The sequence below is a fragment of the Lontra canadensis genome, unplaced genomic scaffold, assembly GCF_010015895.1.
Source record: "Lontra canadensis isolate GAN:19392208 unplaced genomic scaffold, GSC_riverotter_1.0 scaffold21, whole genome shotgun sequence".
Classification (NCBI taxonomy): domain Eukaryota; kingdom Metazoa; phylum Chordata; class Mammalia; order Carnivora; family Mustelidae; genus Lontra; species Lontra canadensis.
Window position 1 is genome coordinate 16,888,153 of NW_022631015.1, and position 25,119 is coordinate 16,913,271.

The window sequence follows — 25,119 nt, forward strand, 5'->3', positions numbered from 1 at the left end:
CTGCCTGGGTATTGTCTCCTCGGTTCCTTCCCGGAAAAGGGGGGCAGCCTGGCCCGGGAGGGGGCGGGCGGCTGGTGGCAGAGAAGTTTCTATCCCAGGAAGTCGCTACCTACAGTGGATCACAGAGCTTGAGAGCAATTCCTAAATGGGTGGTCTCCTATAGGTTCCGGAGATCTTGCTGGGGGTGAGTCCTGAAACTGCCGTATTTCTCAGGACCCCATCGATTGTAAGTTGCACCGAAAGGAGGAAGACCCTACGACGTTGAGAGTTCACGTCACCAAAGACAAATCTATGTCCAGACCTGTAAATATAGGGGGATGTGTGTGCGCGCGCGATTTCCAGGCCTGTAAATGCGGAGGTGTGAGAGAAAGCAATAATATAGGAAATACGGTACTGCCCGGTCCAGACTTGTAAGTGTGGGGGGCTTGTGTGTGTGAGTGTGATAATAGGGGAAGCACGGTGTTGCCCAGTCCAGACCTGTGAATGTAGATGTGTGTGCGTGTGAGAGAGAGAGAGATAATAGAGGAAGTACGGTATTGCCAGTCCAGACCCGTGACTATGGGGCGATAATAGAGTAAATACGGCAATGCCCAATCCAGACCCTTAAGTGTAGGGGTATGTGTGAGAGATAATAGAAGAAACACGGCATTGCCCGGTTCAGACCCGTAAAGGTGGGGGAGATCGTACAATAAATACGGTATTGCCCAGTCCAGACCCTTCTCCCGGAGTTCTAGGCCAGCTGCGCAGATACCTTTTAAACTCAACATTTCAAAACCGGAACGCAGTATTTTCGCTCCTCAATAGCTCCCACTTTTTGTATGTGATTCCCTTGCTTTCTTTTCCCTACTCCTCAACCACTATAAGCCAATCCTGTCATCTCTAACCTCAAATTTTATATCAGTTTCCCCACTGTTCTGAAGCCACTCAAATCCTGTCCGTGCACCCTTTTGCTTGGATTTGGAAGCAGCCTCTCACTGGCCAGGTGGTTTCCACATTGCCACCCCCACCCCCTGCTACTGGCACAGCAGCCAAGTTGATTTTTTTTTTTTTTTTTTAATTATCAGGTTGGGTACTCTTTTGCTTAAAACCCTCCAGTGGTTTCTCTTCATACTTGGAATAAAATTCAAAATATTTACAGTTCATGGGGTAACCGGTGGCTCAGTGGGGTTAAGTCTCTGCCTTCTGCTCAGGTCATGATTCCAGGGTCCTGGGATGGAGCCCCACATAGAGCCCTGCATAGGGCTCTCTGCTCAGCAGGGAACCTGCTTCCCTTCTTCTGCCTGCTTGTGATCTCTGTCAAAAAAAAAAAAAAAAAAAATCTTAAAAATTTACGGTTCATAAAGTCCTATGCAATCCAGTTGTTGACAGTCTCACCTCTCTGACACCTGTGGCTGTTGTGGCCACACAAGCCTTTGATGTTCCCCCAGAAAGCCAGGTTCATTCCCACCTTTGAGCTTTTTGCTTTTTTTTCCTGCCAGGACCACTTTTCCCTCAGAATCTTCAAAGGATTTGCACATTTGCATCATTTAGCTTTATGCCCAGGTGCTTCTGCTACCTCCATAATACCATCACTAGTCCCTTCCCATCCTTTTTCATTCATTCATGTGTTCATTCAAAAGTGTTTGCTGAGCACCTACCTCCCACTCATCAGTAGGAGCTAGAGATCAGAACTATGTCTCTGCAATCTTCAAGCTTGCATTCTGGTCAAAACAATGAACAAACAAGTGAAAATGCTGAATAACGAATTGTGATAAAAATAAAACAGGTTAAAGGAGATAGGAAGTAACCAGTAGGGGGGGATGGGATCTTATTTTACGTATTTGGTAACTGTTAATAAGATGACATTTGGAAAGAGACCATAAATAAATGAGAACACTGGAGGAAGACTGGATAAATTCTAAAGAATTCTTTTAAGTATTGAATGTGGGGTATTAGAGGCAGAGAGGAGTCAGTGATGACTTTTGGTTTTTGGTTTAATAACCAGAAGAACCAAGTAGCTAGTTACTAAAGGATGAGAAAGACCTTAAGAGTTGGGGATGGGAGGGAAGGGCTTCTTTGTTCTTTGGGGGCGGGGAATGGGGAAGGGAATCAATTTTGTTTTGGACGTCCTAGGTTTGAGATTCCTACTAATCTAAGTGGAGAATCAGAATAGATAGTTGAATGTGAGAGTCTGGCATTCAGGGGAAGAAGCTCTAGTCAAGACGTAAATTTAGCCGTTGTCAACATGTAGATGGTATTTAAAGCCCTGAGTCTGGAAGAGATTATTAACAGTGAATATTGGTACAGATGAGAAGGTCCAGATTATACAGTGGAGCTCTCCAGTGTTTAGAGGTTCAGGAGAGGAAGAAGAACCAGCAAAGGAGATGAGAGGGAGTTACTGTAGCCAGTGAGGTGGGAGAATCTTGGGTTGTGTGAGTTGTGTCTCAGAAGGGAAATAATGATTAAGAAGTATCTGAAAGGGAGAGAGCGATCACTTGGGTCAGAAGCTGCCAAAGGCAGGGTGAGAACTGAGAATTGCGCAGCGTGAGAACTGAGAATTGCCCATTAGACGTAACAATGCTGAGTTACCAGCGGCACTGACAACAGCTGTTTCTGGGGGGGGGTGGCACGTGGAAGGTGCCACGAGTGGGGTTCTAGTGAGACAGGTAGGCAAGGAGTGGATTCAGACACTTTCCAGGAATTCTGCTGTTAAGCGGAGCAGAGAAATGGAAAGTAGCTCAAAAGGAGTTTGGTTTTGAAGAAGGAAGATATTACCAAATGTTTATGTGATGATGGGAATGAATCAGTAGAGAGTGGAAAGTTCGTGCTGAAAGAGAGGGAGGGGCCGGTCTCTGTACGTGGATGGGGAAGCCGAAGTTAGGGTGCCAGTTAGTTATGGGGGACCAATATCTGTGAAAGGAAGGGGGAGATGCAAGGTTGGGCAGAGGAAGAGGTCATACTGAGGCAGACCTGAGAAAGCCTTCCCGAATCCCATGGGGAGCTCTGGAGTGGGCGCTGCTCTTCATAGTGTCCTTCCTCGTTGGGCTTTTATAACGCCGCTTTGTTCAGTCATTGCATGCAAGCTGCCCCACGAAGGGCATGACTTTAGGCAAAGTGACTCCATGGCTACGGCAGACCCCGGGGGGTGCTCTGCAACTTGGTGGCAGGCCTTTCCTTGAAGGAAGATCTGAGTGGCCCATCTCCGTGTCTACCACAGATAAGAGGAGATGGGTTCTGGTACACAGAGTAGGGGTTGTCCTTAGATGGCACAGTGGGCAGTTTCTACACAGTAACAAGAGGGAAGGTAGAGCATATGGGTATTGACTCTGGGTGGGGATTGGCACATGTAGTGGAGTTTTAGAAGTTCTTATTCCTTGTTTATAGCAGCAATGTCCACGATAGCCAAACTATGGAAAGAGCCTAGATGTCCATCAACAGATGAATGGATAAAGAAGATGGGGTATATATAGACAATGGAATACTATGCAGCCATCAAAAGAAGTGAAATCGTGCCATTTGCAACGACATGGGTGGAACTAGAGGATATTACGCTGAGCGAAATAAGTCAATCGGAGAAAGACAATTATCATATGATCTCCCTGATATGAGGAAGTTGATAGGTAACATGGGGGGTTTGGGGGGTGGGAAAAGAATAAATGAAACAGGATGGGATCAGGAGGGAGACAAACCACAAGAGACTCTTAATCTCACAAAACAAACTGAGGTTTGCCTGGGGGAAGGGGGTAGGGAGAGGGTGGCGGGGTTATGGACATTGGGGAGGGTATGTGCTATGGTGAGTGCTGTGAAGTGTGTAAACTTGGCGATTCACAGACCTGTACCCCTGGGGCTAATAATACATTATACGTTAATAAAAAAATAAAAAATTAAAAGAAGTTCTCATTCTTTTAAGTTTCTCAGTGAAATCAGGAGCCAAATCACCATGAGTATGGGAGAGGACTGTTGGAGCTTTCAGAAGAGGCTAGTCATGTCGGAGAATGGGAAGGATGGATTAGGGAAGGTAGTGTGGTTACCAGCTTGCTTCAAGGTGGACCCAGTGAGATGGGTGGCCATGAGGTCAAAGTAAGGACTAGTTAGGATTATGGCTTTTGTCCAGCTGCATTCATCTACTTGTGAGTAGCTCTGAAGATGGCAAAGATTTGGGTTTAACCAGGCTGGGATTTTGCCAGCCAAGTACAAAAAAAGGAGAGAAGGGAAATGAGGTGAAGAAATGGACAGGACACTGAATGTAATGATGAAGGGTAGAATCTGAGCTGAGCAGGGAGGAAAATAAGGCAACGAGAGACTTGGTGAAAATGCGGCAAGATCCAGAATTTCAGTACCTGGGATTCCTGGGTGGCTCAGTCGGTTAAGTGTCTGCCTTTGGCTCAGGTCATGATCCAAAGACACTGGGATCGAGTCCCGCATTGGGCTCCCTGCTCAGCAGGGAGCCTGCTTCTGCCTGCTGCTCCCCCTGCTTGTGCTCTCTCTCTCTCTCTCTGACAAATAAATAAAATCTTTAAAAAAAAAAAAATAGAGAATTTCAGTACCTAAAAACTGTCTTGTCCTCCCCGCTAAAACGTTAGCTCCTTGTAGCTGCCCAGACTGGATTATTCATCACGGAATTCTCAGCCCCTGAAGCAGTGCCCAACACCTACTAAGTGGTTAGTAAACAGATGCTGAAGGAATGCATGCCAGACGCATTAAACTCATTACGAAGGGCAAAATGCTTTTTGTTCAATGTGACGAGAAGATGTATGACGACAGGACAGGCTATTTCAGCAGAAGTTCACTCAACAGCAGTTCAACAGTTTTGGTTAACCTCAAAGGTTTATTCCTCATGCTATAAAGCTCCCTGTCCGTGGAGGCAGCTCCCAGGGCTTCCCTCCTTGTGGTTTACTCATTGCTCTAGGCTACTTTGGTCCTGTGGTCCCACCGTGCCTGGAGTTCACAGTGGTAGGGGAGTAGCTCAGGAGGAGAACTCATTCCTGCTCTTCTGGGATTCTGCTCATTGGCCAGTGACCAGACGAGTCATCAGACCCCAAAGAATCCAGGCAACATGGGGGCACCTAAGGATGAATTGGTGAGCATTGCTGTCTCTGCATTTAAGGGGCTGATAATTGCAGCCAGCAATCGAGAAAATTTTTATATACACTGCCCACATATATCTACCTTTCTCATACACATATCTAGCCCTTCCGCACGCATATCTGTCTTTCCCAGACTGTAAGCTTCATGGGCCCATGCTATTTATTATTCTCTCCCAGTTCCTGGCACGGTGCCTGACACAGTAAATACTTCAGAAATATTTGTTTAATTGAAATGAACCCTTTGGGTTCTCAGGGGCATGAGTCTGTTGTCTGAATGCTATTTAAAGACCTTCCAGGAATATCAGCTCAGTAAATTAACATGGCTTGTGTAAACGGACGACCAGATTCTTATTTAAACCTGGTCATAAACATAAATATAGCCACACATTTGGTTCTTCTAAAAACAAGATATCACACTCTATTTTGGTAGAAAGAGTTAGCCAAAGTACACAGCTTAGTAATTTGAGATTAGGTTTGAAAATATGTGACAACAGTTGGGTGATAAACTAGATAGTCCAGCTCTGACAATGGCCAGGGAAGACCATTCAAGGTAAGCAGTAGCAGAATTTGAGGGAAATGGTGGTGAGATTATAAAAGTTGGAGGACAAAGGATAAGTGATTACCAGATTTTGGCCCTGGTACCCAATTTTGCTCTATGTTTATCAAGCATTGTCTGTAACACGATGCATGAATATATCCCTATCAGTTGTTCCATTGAATGGAACCAAAGAAATAGAGAAGTACGGAGTTTTGGCATTATTTCCGTCGTTCACTGTAAAATAGGGAAATCAGCTCTGGTGAAGCGGGCTTTTGTGCTTATGGGTTAATAATCAGTGCTTGCGTATTGCAAGGAACACTGGGTGTAGTACATAAACAATGAATCCTGGTACAATGAAAAGAAATTTTAGGGGTGCCTGGGTGGCTCAGTGGGTTAAAGCCTCTGCCTTCGGCTCAGGTCATGATCCCAGGGTCCTGGGATCTGCTGCATCTGGCTCCCTGTTCAGCAGGGAGCCTGCTTCCTCCTCTCTCTCTGCCTGCCTCTCTGCCTGCTTGTGATCTCAGTCTGTCAAATAAATAAATAAAATCTTAAAAAAATTTTTTTTTAATTTTTAAAAAAAGGAAAAAAGGTCTTAGATTAATACTTCTAAAAAAAAATAATCAGTGCTTAGATTATATTTAATACCACCTCTGTGGGCCAGATCAGAACCTCAGAGGCAGTAAAGTGTTTTCCACTACAATCTGGCCAGAATCATCACCACTGCCCCAAGATTATCGAAATGGGGTGTTCTCTTAGGTAGTAGGTATGTCTCGATCACACGCATGTTTGTCATTCTGGATTGGCTCCCATTCCACATAGGACCGAGTTCAAACCTGCAACAAATTGCATGACATTTTGAGGCTAAGTTTACTTGTCCAGCTTCATCACCTTCTCTTCCTTGTTATTTATATAGGCAACCTATCTTTTTTTTCTTGTTTTTTTTCCCTCTCTTTCTCTTCCTAAAATTTAATGGGGGTATAACTGGCATGTAACCAAATGTACATAAGGAAAGCATCCCAGGGGCACCTGGCTGGCTCAGCTGGTAGAACAAGTGATTGTTGATCTCGGGGCCCTGTGTTTGAGCCCCATGTCAGGGGTAAGGTTTACATTAAAAAAAAATAATAATAATGATAATTTTAAAAAGAAGGTATCCTATCTGATGAGTTTTATTTTTTTTTAAGATTTTATTTATTTATTTGACAGACAGAGATCACAAGTAGGCAGAGAGGCAGGCAGAGACAGAGAGGGAAGCAGGCTCCCCACCAAGCAGAGAGCCCAATGCGGGGCTCCATCCCAGGACCCTGAGACCATGACCTGAGCGGAAGGCAGAGGCTTAACCCACTGAGCCACCCAGGCGCCCCTCTGATGAGTTTTGACCTATGTTCACAGCATGGAACCGTGACCACAATGAAGACTGGGAACATATCCACCACCTCCAGGTTTTTTTGTGCCCCTTTATTTTGCTACCCTGTCATCTCTCCAATCCCTACCCCTGGACCATGACTGATATCCTATCTGCCACAATAGAAAAAAAATACAGGGGCGCCTGGGTGGCTCAGTGGGTTAAAGCCTCTGCCTTTGGCTCAGGTCATGGTCTCAGGGTCCTAGGATCAAGCCCTGAATTGGGCTCTCTGCTCAGCAGGGAGCCTGCTTCCTCTCTCTCTCTCCCTGCCTCTCTGCCTACTTGTGATCTCTCTGTCTGTCAAATAAATAAATAAAATCTTAAAAAAAAAAAAAAGAAAAGAAAAAAATACACCCAATTCTGAAATCGTCCTATAAATTTTATTTTGAATTTAGACTTTTAGAAGTAAGATATTTCTTAATGAGCTAGAGAAGGCTTGGGCAAAGTATTTATCCCATAGGCATTTTCCATTTACAAAATTAAATTTAAAATAAACACCTCCTTGCAAATTAGGAAAAGAAAACTGTCCCAGCCACTTCTCAATTTAATGCAGTAGTTCTGATGTGGGATGGGGTTGGGAATTTTGCCTGCCGGGATTTGACATTGCCAGGAGACAGTTCCAGTCGTCACAACCTGGGAAGGAGCTGCTGACATCTAGTGTGTAGAGGCCCAGTCCTGGGCCTCTACACACTAGATATAGTATAATACAAAAGACAGCCCTCACAACAAAGATCTATCTGTTTCAAAACCTCAGTGTTGCCCTGATAGAATGCAATGTATTTTCTTTTCCTAATTCTCTGCAAAACTTCTCTCATCAAGACCAGCAATTATCCCCAAATAGGCAATTGGAAGGCTTCTTCTGAATAGTCCTATATTATTGCTTAGTTTCTCTACAGCATTTGACACTGCTTACCATCCCCTTCTCTTTTTTTAAAGTTTATTGATTTTTAAGCAATCTCTACATCCAATGTGGGGCTCAAACATGTGACCTTGAGATCGAGAGTCTCATGTTCTACTAACTGAGCCAGCCAGGAGCCCCACCATCCCCTTCTTTCAAAAACCCTTCCTCTTGCATGGCAGTGTCCTCACATGACATTGCTTTCTCTTGGTTCCTCTCCTCTGCTGGCTGTCTTGCATCTGTTGTTGATGTCCTTCAGGGATCCCTATAAGCTCTTGGTTCTTTCTTTACACATGATTTCTCTGGGTACTCTCATCCATACCCGTGTTATCAATGACCTCTAGATCGATAAAGTCCAAATCTATGTATTTAACAACATACTTTCTCTTTGAGTAGACTACTCATCAACGATTTTTTAAAAAGATTTTATTTATTTATTTATTTGACAGAGAGATACAGTGAGAGAGGGAACACAAATGGGGGGGGGAGAGGAAGAAGCAGACTCCCTGTTGAGCAGGAGCCCGATGTGGGACTCAATCCCAGGACCCTGGAATCATGACGTGAGCCGAGGGCAAGTTGCTTAACCAACTGAGCCACTCAGGTGCCCTTTATTCCCCAACTATTGGATTTCTTCACTCTATATCCTGTCAGTACCCAAATCAACATATCAAAAAATGAAACCCTTTCTCTAGCAAAGCTCCCTCCTTTCTATTGATTCATTTCATTGCTTTGTTGTCCACCTTGTGGCTCAGAATTCACTATTTGAAATCATCTTTGGCTTCTCCCTTTTCCTAACTCCTCATGTCAAGTCTTCTGGATTCTAAATATCTACATGTCCTACACACCCCTCCTTATCTCTCAGGCCATATTAGCTCTCTCCCTCACTGCTGTCATAGACTCCTTTCTGGTCTCTGCCTGAAGCCTTCACCTCACTGGAAAACTAATCACCAAACAAGGAATAATCTTGCAAATTCTACAGACTAGCTAGTGCATTTGTCTGGCAACCATAAATTCAGCTGTCATGACTCAAATCATTGCCTTCTCCGTGAAACATTCCTTGTGTTTCTGAAGTTGAGACGACTTCTCCGCCTGCACTTTGTTCTCCTAGTACTTTGTTCATATCTTTATTACAGCACTTGTGAAATTATATTGTAATTATTTATATGTCTACCCTTACAGCAAACCTTCATTAAGTCTGCCTTAGACTAGAGTTCTTTCTGAAGAGCTGCCTTACTCTTGAACTCTTCAAACACACTTTCCTTTTTATCCCCAATTCTGTACTGGCCGCCATCTGCATAGTTACATGAAGAACTCTGGCAGGCCTGTGTTTACATCATGACCCTGACCCCTTGTCCCCCCTGAGTGGCCATCTGACCCAGGGAAGGCTGGTTAATCCCCTCAATCTCAATGTGGAATTGAGAGAGAGAGAGAGAGAGTAAAGAGGAAAGTAAATTAGGATAAGGGAAGAACAAAGATTCATGATTATATTTAATTCCTCATTCTAGATTGTTGAGGGAGCCTGTCTGTATCCATGCCTTTGGTTTCCAGGTGACAGGCCTGCTACTGCATTTCTGTTACTGGCAACCATAGTATCCTAATTCATACATACACTGACTACGAATTCAAGGATGAGCCTAAAGGACAAAAATGAAAGTGTGTTTGAGGAGTCAAGAGTAAGGCAGCTCTTCAGAAAGAACTCTAGTCTAAAGCAGACTTAATCCTTGGTCATCTTTGTATATTCAGCACTTACTATTGAGATACAAAACAATACTAGATAGAAAAATATTTGTGGAATGAATCAAGGAAGGAAGGAAGGAAAGAGAAGAAAAACTTAGAGAAGAAGCAAATGAAAAAATGTGAAGGAAAATTGACAAGAGTAGAACTGGGGAGAGAGAGAGAAGACAGCAAATTATCTTTTTTTTTTTTTTTAAGATTTTATTTATTTATTTGACAGAAATCACAAGTAGGCGGAGAGAGGGGGGGAAGTAGGCTCACCACCAAGCAGAGAGCCCTATGTGGGGCTTGATCCTAGGACCCTGAGCTTATGACCCAAGCTGAAAGCAGAGGCTTAACACACTGAGCCACCCAGGCACCCAACACTAAATTATCTTAAAATAAACAACAACAAGGGCACCTGGGTGGCTCAGTCGTTAAGCGGCTGCCTTGGGCTCAGGTCATGATCCTAGGGTCCTGGGATCCAGCCCTGCATCAGGCTCCCTGCTGGGTGGGAAGCCTGCTTCTCCCTTTTCCACTCCCTCTGCTTGTGTTCCTCCTTTCACTCTGTCTCTCTGTCAAATAAATAAAAATAAAATCTTAGAAAAAATAAACAACAACAAAGACTACTGAAGAGAGTGATCTAGGGTCAAAATGTTTGGCTGTCCTGGGGTGCCTGGCTGGCTCAGTGGGGAGAGCCTGTTACTCTTGATCTCAGAGTTGTGAGTTCTGGCCCCACATTGGGTGTAGAGATTCCTTAAAACGATTAAGGAAAAAATGTTTACCCGTCCTGCTCTGGCTCTGCCTACCTAAGGTCAACCTGCTTCCCTCTCCCCCACTTTCACCTATGCCTATTTGCTCTCAGAATCAGGTGGGGGGGGCCCAGCATGAGTCCCATTGCCTCCCAATACCCCAGCCTGGGCATTCACGCCTTCCTTTAGACCTGATTAAGCTCACCAGGTTGCAGCGAGGTAACAGAGCTCCCAGCCATCAATGTCTAGACCTCCGCAAATCCAGAGAACATGGCCCAGCAGAACTAGCGTGAACTTTGATTTCAAACAGATGGGTTCAAATTGAGGAAGGTCACAAAATGATGAGATGGTAGGAGTGAGCGGTAATAGGAATCAAATAACTCAAAAGGAGAGGGGAGCTGCGGTGGGAACATGCTTGTCTGCTGTCACACAGTAGGGCCTTTACAGTCTATATCAAAGTGATTCCTGTGTGTCAAATTCTCCTTTATTCTATTAGTCAGTTACAAATCAACGTGCTTTCTATCCTTGAACTGTATGAGTCACTGTATAATAAAATGTTTCCTAAACAACATTTTTTATCTCTGATGTCCATTTCCTTCCGTTGCGTGTCACTGCTTACCACCGCTACTCGGCTCTCCCTCCAGGAGTCCCTTCAGGAAACGTTTGTCTCTCGGGGGTCTTGTCACAGGACTGAACTTAGATGCCTCAAAGGCATGAAGATCTGGAAAGGTACTCACTGAGCATGTGTCCCTTCCAGAGCTCTTCTCCGAATCCCTCCCATCCCTCCCCCTACCCTCATTTGTTCTCTGCTCCCAGCGCATGATCTTTCTCAAGCAAAAAGCTGATCTCATCGTGACCTGACATTACAGTGCCTCCGTCTTGTCTGTGGAACCAAATGCAGTTTTAAAATATGGCTTCGCGGACTCTACGTGATCTCACCTCTTTTTAACCTCTCTAGCTACATCTCTCCATTCTTTCTTCCAACCACGGGCACTCACTCCTCCAAAAAAAGAATCCAACATCCATAATGAGCTTCTTGAAATTCATTGATTTGCCATGCTCTTTCTTACCTTTAGCTTTCTTTCTCTCTCTTTTTTAAAAACTTTATTTATTTTTTAAATTAATTTATTTTTTAAATTAACATATAAAGTATTTTTGTTTCGGGGTACAGGTCTGTGAATCACCAGTCTTACACATTTCACAGCACTCACCATAGCACATACCCTCCCCAATGTCCATCACCCAGCCACCCCATCCCTCCCAACCCTCGTTTGTTTTCTGAGATTAAGGGTCTCTTATGGTTTGTTTTCCTCCCATCTTGTTTCATTTTTTCCCTCCCTTCTCCCCATGAATCCCCACCCTGTCTCTCAAATTCCTCATATCAGAGAGATCATATGATAATTGACTTTCTCTGATTGACTTATTTCACTTAGCAAAATACCCTCTATTTCCATCCACGTCGTTACAAATGGCAGGATTTCGTTTTTTGACGGCTGCATTATCTATCTATCTATCTACCACATCTTCTTTATCCATTCCTCTGTTGATGGACATCTAGTTTCGTTCCATAGTTTGGCTATTGTAGACATTGCTGCTATAAACATTCCAGGGCATGTCCGTGCTCTCTCCTTACTAGGAAACTCCCCTGTCTCTAGCCATGTTATATTCACTCTTCAGGTCTCAGCTTAAAAGCCACATCCTCTGGGCTTCCCGTACAGTGCCCTCCTTGCGTGCCACCTGTCATCAGAACATCTGCTTTCAATAATAGCCTGTTCACCTGTATAGCCCTCTGTTCAGTTCCCTGAGGTTAGGGATGTTGCCTTTCTTGTTCACTGTTCCACCCCAGCACTCAGCAGTATCTGCAGCTAGCGAGCATTTGATAAATATCGGCAGAATAAATACAAAGGCCAGAGTCTCTTTAATAGCGATTTACATTTTCCAGGCTCTGTAATAAACTAGTTGCTTCTTAAGGTAATTCCTGGAATCATTTAAGTTGTCACTGGCATGACCAACTATGAATAATGCTACACTTCCTCTAACCTACTCCATAAATACAGATATTGATAGGCAAATGAATGAATGAACCCATGGAATGCCACTTAACAAAGCACCTTCCACATTCCCAATAGGGATTATGTCACTCCCAGCCCCTCCATGTTAATGAGACAGTGATGTTTTCACAGATGCCTTCCCATGGTTCTTATCTCTCATGGTATTGGGTATGCTCTGCCCAGTGCTAGTTGGTCGGCCTTAGAACTCTCTTTGAATACATCCGCCTGCTCCTTCCCAGAACTTTGGCTTCAGAAGTGTCTCTCCTGAGAAACGGAGGCTGCAGACGTGCTCAGTAACCAAAGCCAGGTGTAATGAACTGCTCTCGCCTAGACTTGGGGCCCTAACAGGTGGCAGGTATCCGCAGTGCTGGCAAAAGAGACCTGCCTTGTCTTGCACAGCTGAACAAAGCATAGCCTTCCCGAGGCCGATGTGAAGTTGCGGCAACCCAAGTTTAAATAGTGGGGACGTCTACATTTTTAAAACAGGAAAATGGAAGGAGTTCTTTTGGAAAAATTAAAATGACTGGCCGGAGATCCTCAGAGCACAAGCTCCAAGAATATCAAGTGTTCAGTGCTGTTGTGGGAAAGGCCAGCGGGGATGGAGGCAGGGACGATTGGAAGTGGTGCCTCCCTTGAACCTCATTGGGTAGATCCAAGATTTTAAAAGGGTTCCTCTGAAATCGCCCAGCCCCACAATTTCAAGGACCACCGTCGCTGCCCATTCCGAAAGAGAGCGCGTTTCTGGGGGAGGTGTGTGCGTGCACGCGCTGGGGGAGGGAAGGCTCGGGAGAGGGGCCACCGCTCTCTGGAATAAACAGCAGGGGGAGAAGGGGAGCGCGGCGGAGGGCGGCCGCAGGGGGATGAGCCGGCGGGCGCCGGGGGCGAGGGCGGGAGGAGGGGGACGGGGCGCGCGGGGCGGCGGGTAGCTAGGAGACCCGCGCGCCTCTGATACCTGAAGCGCAGCCCGGAGGAGCTGACAGCGGCCCCTCCCTGCGTCCCCGCTCCGGACTCGGACCTCGCGCGCAAGGTAAGCAGGGGCGCGGCGTGCGCCCTCCCCCGAGGGCTGCCGGGCCAGGCGCACCAGGTGCCGGTTCGGCCTCTCTGGCTCGCGCCCGCCCCGGTGTCCTGCGCGCGGGGCGAGCGCCGCGCCGGGCCGGGCGGGGGTGGGGTGGGAGGGCGGGCGGCGGGGACTCCGACCCTCCGCCAGCTGCGCTGGACCCCAGTCTCCTGTCTCCTGTCCCCTTACCCCTTCTCTTGTGCCTCCTCCCCCCGGCAGGCCCCAGAACCCGCCTCCCGGGCTCGTAGGGAGAGGGTGGGAGGGCAGGCGGGAGGTCTTGCCCCTTCTCCAGGTGTGTGGCGCAAGCACCCGCGCACGGTTCTCCCCTAGACTCTGCAGTAATTTCCAGGTCGGAGTATCACAACTGCTCTTCTTCCAAAACATTGCCCCCCCCCCCCCTCCTGTTTCTAGCCTAACTTTGCCGGGGTTGGAGGGGTGGGGGTGGCGATGATGACGCTTGGTTCAAAGTAGGTGTGCGGTCTTGTCTTTCCTATCAGCACCGAACAAAAGGTTGAGGCTCTTTGGTTTGGTTTTGGTTTTGGTTTTGCCCCCCACCCCGAAAATTAAATACTATGATGAGTTTAGTAGGTTTTCTGGGGGACTGCGCTGTGACTAGAACTTAATCACAGCCTAAAGCAGTAGGTCCTACTCAAGCACTCAGATACCAATTCAGAAATGGAGTGTGTGTTGGGGGGGGGGGGGGGGGCACACGCAGGCTTTTGTGCATTTAAAAAGCCCCCCCGGGGTTTCGCGCCTCCCCCCCCCCCCCCCGCAATCTCTTCGAAGTATCTTAAAGGTCCGCAGAAGTGGGAGAGGGGACACCCAACCATTGGGAAGCATCACCTGGAGAATAAAAACAGAGCGAAAGCTGGTTTCTTTCTTGCTGATGAATTTGGTGGGGTGGTTAGTTCTGAGTTGGCAGTTTTGGGAAGGGAGGGTTAACGTTGGTTTGGAGCTCAGACAGAGGGTGGAGAGAAATACCATACTTCTAAGAGCCCTTGTTAAAGAGCTAGCTTTTAAACATCAGTTAAGAATTCCTTCAAAAGTACCCTGGCGATTAGAAAGGACTGAGGCCTATTCCCATGGAAATCAGAAAATCTTCCTTCTCTGCGCTTGCATGGACTTTCTGTCAATTACCACAGTCCTCTTTACATATTGGTTACTTTAAAGCCAAAGATCCAAATGCACTATATCTCTGGGAAAACAGAAGGAAAAATAATCATATAAATTAATTTAGATTCTGTTCACATTCCTAATTATTTGAACCAAGCTCTTCTACCCTGAGTTGGTTGAGAGTGTCTGTACGTTATATTGTATTTGAATTTATACAGATACTGAATGTTTCTCCATCTTGCACTTTGTCATGCATATATTTCTGCTGCTTTTTGTATATATCTGTATCTGAACTGTTCTAGGTACCTACCGAACTCTCAGAGTAACTACCAGGGAAAAGAAATGTTTTTATTTTATCTGTCTTTGGAAAATTGAGGTAAAGGACTCATTTAAAAAAATACTGTTCCGTTGGTATCATATTAAATCATACCACTTTTTATGAAATGAGATGCTCATTATGAAACAGGAATGGTATTTGGTACCTGCTTTCAAGGATATTAAGGACAAGTAGGAGACTGTCTGTAAAGCATTTTGAACTTTTAAGAAAAGAGTCACTGTCTAGGTATTGAGCCAATATGATTGTTTTCCTGGCAAACTTTTCCTCCTTTCTAAAATTAACTTCCCCTTAGGAAAAAGAGTGCAAATGCACACGATTCAGCCAACCAAGTCGAGAAAATACTGTGTTTGAATTTTAAAAGTGACCTTAATTCATCCCTATAGATCTAGTGTTTGCAGCCTATGCCACAAAATATGCAGAAGTATTCATTGCTTGCTGACCTTTTCAAAGCATTGGCTTAATGAGGGGTGTTATGGACAGGGTACAGTATGTTGTTATGAGTTTTGTTGGCTTAGGCCAAACGATTATCATTATTTTCCTAAGGTTTTTGTATAGATGTGTGTACACTGGGTCTAGGACTTACATAATTATGTATATACACGTAACACATGTTTTTAATAGGAACAAAACCCCACAATATTTTTCTCTGTGGCAGAACACTGTAAGCATTAGGTTTTGATTACATTTTCATGGAAATTTTAATATGACAGAACTAAAAACTTCAAGGAAATAATTCCATAAAGATCTATTTGGAACCGAAGGCCTTTTTAATAAAAGATGTTTGGAGCCCTTAGCTGTGTGCTTAGCATGCGCGGAGCAGTCCTTTGTGACTAAGGGTGGTAGGTCCAAGTCTGGCAGCTCAGACAGCGGATGGTCAGATCTTGCCACTCTTTTTCTTTTTTCAGACCTTCAATTTGGTCTGTAACTTGATGCTCCACTGATCCCCACACTCTCCCTGCCACGCCAGCTCACAGAGGAATTGCTGGCACTCTGAAATTTTTTTTCCCCTCCCCATCAATTAGAACATGTTTGCATTGGTTGCAGAATGCAGTTACATTTTTAGCACAGCATTCTACGAAATACCTTGAGCCACAGAGAGAGTAGACTCCGTGTAGCCTCAATCACAAATTGCCTTACTTAATCAGGCTATATTAATTTCCCTTGATTCAGCTCTGTAGAAATAATAGAACCATAGAGTATTACAATCAGAAGGCACTTTAGAAGCCATCCAGATTCTAATAATTTCTTTCTACAGATGAATATTGAAGTACTCGCAAACCATAATCCAAACTTTGAAAGTAGACATTACATTTTATATTTTTTCCAGTTCTTGTAGTACTGGGGAATCTGTTCATTCAAAATGAATTTATACATGAGTTCAATAAGGTAGGAAAGGCAGCAAAGTCGGTTGCAAATCTCAGCTAGCTTTCCTGTGAATCTCAGAATGTCACCTTAAAGGCAACATAGGTCATTGACAAAGGTGGTGACATACTTTATGCTAGTTCCTAGTGGCTGGGGACTGCTTCCGCTGACTGTGGAAGAAAAGGAGTGCCCTGAGAAGGATGAGTATATAGAGAGAAGGGTAGTGTGGGGGACCACGCAGTGGGGAAGCGGACTGACTCCATCCCTGTATCGTTAGGAATGGTTAGCCTTCAGAACGCCCCCTAGCGATTGCAATCTGAAATAATGGAAGCAATCATTGGAGTTCATAGCCAAAACCCTAGCTAATTAAGGCTTGAATTTTGGAAGTCCTATTGCTTGATGTGTTTGTCTTTCAAGATCTTTAGTCTTAAAGATCTACCATCCCCAAGGTCCTAGCATTGAGAGCTTTATCTTTTGTCACTTATAAAAGAATTCGTCCTGATAGGTAGGCACCAATCTTAAAAAACCATATAGACTCTAGGGAAGTATTCTTGCCAATGGTATGTCTCACTGCCAATTATTTATTTATTATTTATTTATATTTATTTCTTCAAGCTGTAGTTCACTTTATTTTTCTTGTATAAAACTATGTGGGGGTCACAGCTGGAGTCTGGGTCCTCGCACGGAGACTCTGGTGTGGGTCTTTACAAGATGGTCAGTGAATTTCTGATAGGGAGACTTGGTGAACACTGTCTCCTTCCAGAGGTCAGGGTGAGATAGCTGGAGGTCTTGGAGATGGCATCAAAAGTAACCTTGGCAAAGTGTCGGTCATCAGTTTCTGCCATCATCAGTAGCTTCTTGGGCACGGGGCTGAGACAAATGCCAGTGCCTCTGTGGGTAGAGATGGGATGCACCAGCACAGAGCCACAACAGCCAGTCACCTTGCCTAGGACAGTGTGGGACTTGCTGATCTTTTTCCCAGTAGCCTCGCTACAGTGGGACGATGGAAAGCTTGGCCAGGGTGATGTCCCCACGGATGGCAGTGGCTACCTCCTTGGAGCACTTGACCCCCAGACGCAGTTGTCCGCTGTAATCTCCAATGGCCACAAATGCCTTGAACCTGGTCCACTGGGCTACACGGGTCTGCTTTTTGCACAGGCATGATCTTCAATACCTCATCCTTGAGGGATGCTCCCAGGAAGAAGTCAATGATCTCAGATTCTCTGATGGGCAGGGAGAAGAGACAGATCTCCTCCAGGGATTTGATCTTCATGTCCTTGACCAGACGGCCCAGCTTGGTGACAGGGATCCACTCCTTGTCGTGGCCTTACCTCCTTGAGCTCCCTGGCCTCAGTCCCAGCCATGGCTCCAATGCTGCTGCTGAAGCCTCAGGGGAAGCCAGCCCAGCATCCCATTCCAGTCCCACCTCCCCCACCCCGACCCCCACTTTTCAAAAAAGTTCTTGTAGCTTAATGCTTCTTCCCCAACATACTTAATTAGTGCAGACTCCTCTTTCTTTTTGAAATCCTACTCTCCATGAGCATACTTTAGTCCTTGACCACTATTTTCTGGGAAACCATGTTGAGCAGAAAGAGGTAAGAGTGTTTGGAATATTGTATATAAATGTGTATATAAATATATTTAAGTTTTCAGGTAGGCTTATGAAAAAGGCCGAGGACCATATCAGGCAATGGACTTACATTTTGGCTTTGGAAAACAGAGAGGAGTATGGAGATGACTGTCAAAATCGCCTCTGACCCCACTACCCAGACATAGCTACATCTAACACTTCGGCATAATTTTCTGGGTTCATAACCTTTATGCATATGAACATATATGCATATATGCATGTTGTTACAGAATTAAGATTTTTTTCTATGCATTGTTTATTTATTTTTTTAAATTAACAATACAAAAATTGCCCATGCTATTCAACATTTTTTCTTTAGCTGTCTGGACTATACTTTCTTTGCTCCTTCTTATCGGATAGCTAAAAGGTATAGATCTTTTTTTTTTTTTTTAAGATTTTATTTATTTATTTGACAGACAGATCACAAGTAGGCAGAGAGGCAGGCAGAGAGAGGAAGGAAAGCAGGCTCCCTGCTGAGCAGAAAGCCCGATGTGGGGCTCGATCCCAGGACCCTGAGATCGATCATGACCTGAGCTGAAGGCAGCGGCTTTAACCCACTGAGCCACCCAGGTGCCCCTAAAAGGTATAGATCTTAAAAAAAATTCTTAAAATTTCCAACTATTGCTGCCTTTAAGGTTTTTGCTTTTTTTTTTTTTTTTTTTTAAATAATTATGAGCTCATTTTCCCTAAAAAGTGCCAGGAAAAAATGATATTTAACAGCTTTCTTTCTGTAAGGCGAGAAATTGGACACATTTACTATTTCTCTTTCTCTGTCCCCTCCATGTCCTAGTTTTTTTGTTGAAAAAATCTAGTGATATAATGTAAGGTTATTAAAATCAAATTTATTATTGCTTCATAAATGCCAAAGTAATCTATTTTTTAAGAAGAATTACTTTTAACACTTTCTTTAAGGTTTATACCCATATTGACCAAATTTATTTAGACTTACCTCTGTTTAAGGCATTCTACTGCTTATACCTGGTTAATAATGTTACCATTCCTCCAGCCTTAAATTCATGCCATAACCAATTCAAGTATATATTCAAGTAAAATTTTTAGGCCATATGTAGCTGAGAATGTTTTTAAGAAATTGCTTTCGGGAAGCCTTGCACAGATGAGATTACTTTCTGTTTTTCTTGCTTTATATAAAATGCTTGGGTCATAATCCTTATCTCAAGACTCTCTAGATAGGGCTTGATTGAATTCTAGCAATGAGGGTTGCAGAAGAGAAGTCTGGGGTATTTCTGATTGCTATTCTTTTGTAGGTAATCGATTTTTCTTTTTTTTTAAGATTTTATTTATTTATTTGACAGACAGAGATCACAAGTAGGCAGAGAGGCAGGCAGAGAGAGAAGGGGGGGAAGCAGGCTCTCTGCCAAGCAGAGAGCCTGATGCGGGGCTCGATCCCAGGACCCTGGCATCATGACCTGAGCTGAAGGCAGAGACTTTAACCCACTGAGCCACCCAGGTTCCCGGGTAATCTGTTTTTCTGTCTGGATGCTTAAAGCATTGTATTCATTTCCCTAATACTAAAAAAAAAAAAATAATTTTTTTTTTGCCAGACTGTATCATGATAATAGTCTGTTTTATTTTTTCCCTGGTACTCTTTGAGTAGTATTGATTTGAAGACTTAAAATCTATTTTTCATCTCAGTGTTCAATTCTTGTGATGATTTCTTTATTGATATCTTTCTTTTTGGAAACATGCATACATTTATGCATTCATCTCCCATATCTCATTTTCATTTAATAAATGTAATCTTTTTGCCTTTTCTCTGAACATTGACAGTTTCTCAAGCCTATCTTCTACTCTGTTGAGATTTTCAGTTATTTCCCATATGTTACTCTCTCCATTGCAACTTTCGAGCTGGCATTGATATATTTGGTTGTCTTTCCTAATATCAGATCCTTCCTTCTTTGTGGTTACCTACCTTGGCTTCATAGCTATGATGCCCTTTTCCTTCTTACTGAGTCTACCACATAGTAGATCCCTCCATGTTTGGACTGTACAGCAACTTTATGTACATATTGTTTATGGTAATTCCTTAGAAGAGTCTCCTTTTGAAATACAGTCTTTTCATATACCTAGTATTTTCTGTCCGTTTGCTCTACCTTGAAGAAGTTAAGGTGGGCTCCTGCACATGTGATGTGGAGCCCTGGCTGATTCCCTGGTTGGTGAAACAAGGAGGTTGAAATGCACTATGATTTACTTTACTACCTCAGAGAGAAAGGAGAGAGCAAGACTGATGGTATTAAAGAAAAGAGCCTTGGGTCTTCACAAAAAAAAATTTTTTTTAATATATAATGCCTGAACTTCATTAATATAGAAACCTTTGGGAACACCTGGCTGGCTCAGTCAGTAGACCAGCGACTCTTGATCTCAGGGTTGTGAGTTCAAGCCTCATGTTGGGTGTAGAGATTAGTCAAAAAACAACAACAGCAACAACAAAAACTTTGTTTTCAACCACTTTTTAAAAAATTTTTTATTCTTTGAAAGATTTTATTTATTTATTTGACACAGAGAGGGATCACAAGCAGGCAGAGAGGCAGGCAGAGGGAGAGGAGGAAGCTGGCTCCCTGCTGAGCAGAGAACCTGATGTGGGGCTCGATCCCAGGACCCTGAGATCATGACTGAGCCACCCAAGTACCCCATGTTTTCAACCACTTTTATACATTACCTTGTCTTATCCTTAAAACAGTTGTTTTTGAGTTTAACGACCATGGCCTTTGGGTTCTGAAGATTGTGGGTTGAATACATTCCTTAACACTAGTAATGGAAGCTTTGCAAATTACTTTAATGTCCCTAACCTCATTTCTTCATCTGGAAGAAGTAATGTTTACCGCATAGAAAGGTACAGTTTACAGGCGATAATTACATAGGAATTGTCAGAACATAGTTTGTGGTAGAAGGCATGGATGAGATGGCCCCAGGAGAGCCTGGAGCAGGAAGAGACCTTCAACAGTGAAGCCTTGAGGAGGAAAAGCCAACAAAGGAGACGAGCAGGTGGCACCTGGGTGGCACAGTGGGTTAAGTGAACGACTTTTGGTTTCGGCTCAGGTCATGATCTCAGTGTCCTGGGATCAGGCTCCATCTCGGGCTTTGCACTCAATCTGGAGTCTGCTTGAGATTCTCTCTCTCTCTCTCTCTCTGCCCCTTCTGCTCATGCTTGCTCTCTCTCTCTAAAATAAATAAATGAAATCTTTAAAAAAAAAAAAAGAGATGAGCAGGAGTGGTCAGAGTGAAGGACAAAGATCAGAAGACAGTGGAATCAGAGAATCAAAGGGAATTTAGACATTTCAGATGCATAGAACTCCCGTTAGCGTCATGAGCGCTGGGTTTGGCAGTTGGTTAGACTGACCTCAGACACAGACCCTTTGAGTGCAGAGAGGCAGTAGAAGGAGGACACCAGTGGGTTGATTAGCATGTGTAGGGAGGAAGATAGGAAGTGTAAAACAATGAAAACATGTTTCTTCCTTAAGGGAAAGGGATAAGACAGGAAAGAAGAGAGAGAAGTCAGTAGCTAGATGGATACTCCTGACTACAGATTGCGATTTGAAGAAATAGAAAATTTCAGTAGAAAAAAGGCATGGAAGTTTGCCAAGTAAAATTTTTTTTCAAGGAGGACATTAAAAATATGACCATCTGATACCAACTTATTTCTGGAAAGAAAGAAAATATTGACATGAAAAAATTGAATACATTTAGCTTTATGAGAAAGTCAGTCTCTCAGATGGTAAAGTTTTTTCTTTTTCCATCCAAGATTTACTTTTCCTGCCCTGGGTTCAAGGTTCCACCTCTCTTCTCCTGTAGAGATCTGGCTTCGCCCATTGTCTTATCTCTCAACTGTTTTCCGTCTCTTCTTCTCTGTTGAGTCTCTCCCACGATTATATAACTATGCCCCACTCCATCTTTAAACAAACATAGGTAAGAAGTGATGAGGACCTGCATGAAAACAGTGGCAAGGGGATGGAAAGAGTGGCCAGATAGGGAGGGAGGACTTACAAATAGCATTCATAGGACTTGGTGACTGATTGGAAGTGGCAGGTGGGCGGGAGGGAGGAACCTAGGATGACTTCCAGGGTGACGATGCTACATGGCGCTGTCATACAGGAGGATTGGGGCTGGGAGGACAAAACTCATGGACTCAGCCCAGCGTGCAGGGAGCCGGGCGAGTTGGGAACTGTGCACCCACCCTACCGCAGCCTTTATCTTCTCATGCTTTCATGGGTTGGAGTCTACACCTTGCTTTCTGCAATTATTTGCCTCTTGGGAGTTCAAGCCCTGCACGCAGGAGTTGGAGAGCTAACAGACTACGTGTATTTTCTACTGGAAAAAAGTAAAAATGAATCAAACGATAGAAATAGGAGTCCCTATGTCATGGGGTGTCTAGATGGAACCTTTTGAGTCTTCGGTTTTATCTGTGACTCAAGACGGTAAAGGCCATATTCCGAAGTCAGATGTAAGACCACAGTGTAGAGTTGGAAGAGGGAGAACAGGAAAATCAGCTTCACACTGGTTGTGATTAGCTCATTGGCTGCTTCCAGCTGATAAAACAGGCCAGAGAGGCTAAGAACATAATGATTAGAAGATCATTTTTAGAGAGTTGGGAGTGGGTTTGAGTCCCCGCTCCTGGCCACCTGGAGAGAGGGCTGTGAGGTCGTGCCTCTTCAACTCAAGTCTAGAGAAAAGGGTTTTCCGCAGACCATTTGGAGTGTTTAATGACTGGGAGGTGTCGTGGATGAGAGATTGTTGCCTGAGAAATCTAAAGGACAAGAGACCGGCCGGCTCCTCTCCTCGTAGATCAACAGAGGCGCTGGTGCATTGTGCCGTAATTCGAGAGAGCACAGACTTTAGGATTGTTCCCCAAGGACCAAAGGTACCCGATACTGAAGCTGAGGTCATCTCAGGTCATGTGCAAGAGGGCCATCTGGACCCCAGCAGGGTAAACTGAGGAAAGAGCCATCAGTTAGCTTGTGCGCCGAGGGATCTGTAGGCGATGGGGGTAGAGCTGAGGTCCTCTACCTCTCATCCCCCATTCCCCTCACCACCATCCCCAACCCTTGCTCAAGAGGAAGAAGTAACTTTTGAAAACCTACCAAGCTCATGGATGACCAGCGTTAGATTATTAATCAAGGGAGAATTTTCCTGCTGTCTCTTCCCTGTGCCCCCCCCCCCCCGCCCCCATGTCATCCCCACTTTGGTATCAGGAAATGGCATAAACCTGTTAGCAATCTGGTCAAAGAGAGAGGACTCTTTCCTTGTCCACCTTTCCCAGTGCAAGGGGAAAGTGTTCCGTAAAGATGTTTGGTAGATCACAGCCGTAGGAAGACGCTTAACTTTATGTGAGCTGGAAGTCTGAGTGCTTTTTATGATGGGACACATTAATTACAGAATGACGATCGATTTGGGGGATTTAGAGTGACTCGAGTGTCCTCATTATTTAAGAGGAGCTGAAAAAGTCATGAAAATTGTCCCGAATTTCTCCCGAGGACTAGGGAAGAACAAACCTCACATACTAAAAGAGGCAATGGAGAAAACAGATAAAGTCATTTTCTGATGCTGTCCCACGAGTCCTGCTTGTTTGCTGCACACAGAAACCATCTGGGGTTTTTCAATGGTCCATAATTGACAAGAGGATGGAAGGGGAATGTGGGTTCTTCCAGGAATTAAACAGAAATGTCACGATAACTATTTTCATTTCTTAAAAGGATGCTAGGAGAATTTTAATCAGGCAATTAAAATATACATCAGGTAATTTAAGAATAAGGTTTGCAGTCTGTTTCACAGCTGGGGAAATGATCTGAGATACGGTCTTTGTGAAATAAGCCCGTAAGACGTTTTCTCCCTTCTGTTTCCAAAGAATCACAGAAGTCATAAATGGCTAAGATTAATTGTTCACCATTTGTATTCTGCTATTGATCAATTAAAAAAAAAAAAGAAAACATGTGTTCCTGTAAAACAATAAAGATAATGCCCATAAGCCAATACATTCTAGAATAAACAAAAATGCTAATGGATTTCTCTTTTCAGCTTTTGGGAATTTTAAAAGAGCTTTACACTATTAGCTTCCGTATTCCCAGAATTTGCCAAGTTAGTCAATGAAAGTCTTTAATGGTAAAGGAGTGACAAGGGAATGATCTAAATAATGTTTCTATTAATGTATTCCTAAAAGTGGAAAAGACAACTTGAAAAATACATATGATTCACCCGTAAAGTATTTACACTGATCGAGGACAAGCGCAGTTTATTCCATAGAAGTGGAATTTTGGATCCAGAAGTAGGATATCAGATTGACCCGAATAGATGGAAGAAAGTGGTGACTTGGCACAAGGATATGAGTCATTCTGTGGGTCTAGAGGGAACGCAGCTGTGCCCTTAGGATCCCAAGGGCGATGCCACCTTGGTCCCCTTGAGCAAGAGGATAAAATGTTACTCCCATGATGTTGTTCCATTACCCTCATTATCAAGACTGGAGAGAGACTGGAGGGCTGAATCGCTACATTGTATCCCCAATGCTAATAATATGGTCAATGATACTGGAACAAAAAAGAAAAGACTGGAGAGAGAGTCACCTGTTGGCTTTGAGGAGCACGTTGCCATGCTGTGACAGGCCACGTGACTAAGACTCAGAAGCAGCGGCTGAGTTTGGGGTGAGGTGTTTCACGACTGGGGAAAACTAACCTATCCCCCCATTTTCTCGAGTCTGTACTCTTGGCGCGATTATGAGCATATGCTGGATATTCTGCTAGCCTCATGTCTCTCAGCTTCTATATTGTGCACTAAATTTCTCTGTGTCCTGGGCTTTCTTCAGCGTCATCTTGAATTTCACCGGTTCTCTCTTAGCCAGCTGCACACAACCTGCAAACCTCAGCGGCTCGCAACAGGTATCTCTTTCTTGCTTACCCTGCACAGGAGGGGCTGCTGGTCAGGTGCACTGTCTTTGCTCTAGGCGATGGGTCAAGTTCGGTGAGACCCAGGCTGGAGCAGGGGAGCAGCCCCGCCACAGGGGTGAGGTTCTGGTGGTGAGCAGGAGGGCTGGTGGGCTTGCCCTGTTTCCGAAAGCTTCTGCTCACAGCTGGTGTGGAGTCCCTTCACGCCGTTGACCAAATCAAGTCAGTGGCCAAGCCCATGACAGATGGAGAACCAGACCCTTCCGCAAGGGAGGACGAGAAGACAATTTTTAAATACAACCTATGAAAA

The 25,119-nt window shown here is 44.3% G+C and overlaps 1 pseudogene; it reads right to left on the bottom strand.

Annotated features, from left to right (window-relative positions):
• Positions 1 to 16,935: 16,935 nt before the first annotated feature.
• On the bottom strand, positions 16,936 to 17,628 carry LOC116870095 (annotated as a pseudogene).
• Positions 17,629 to 25,119: the final 7,491 nt, after the last annotated feature.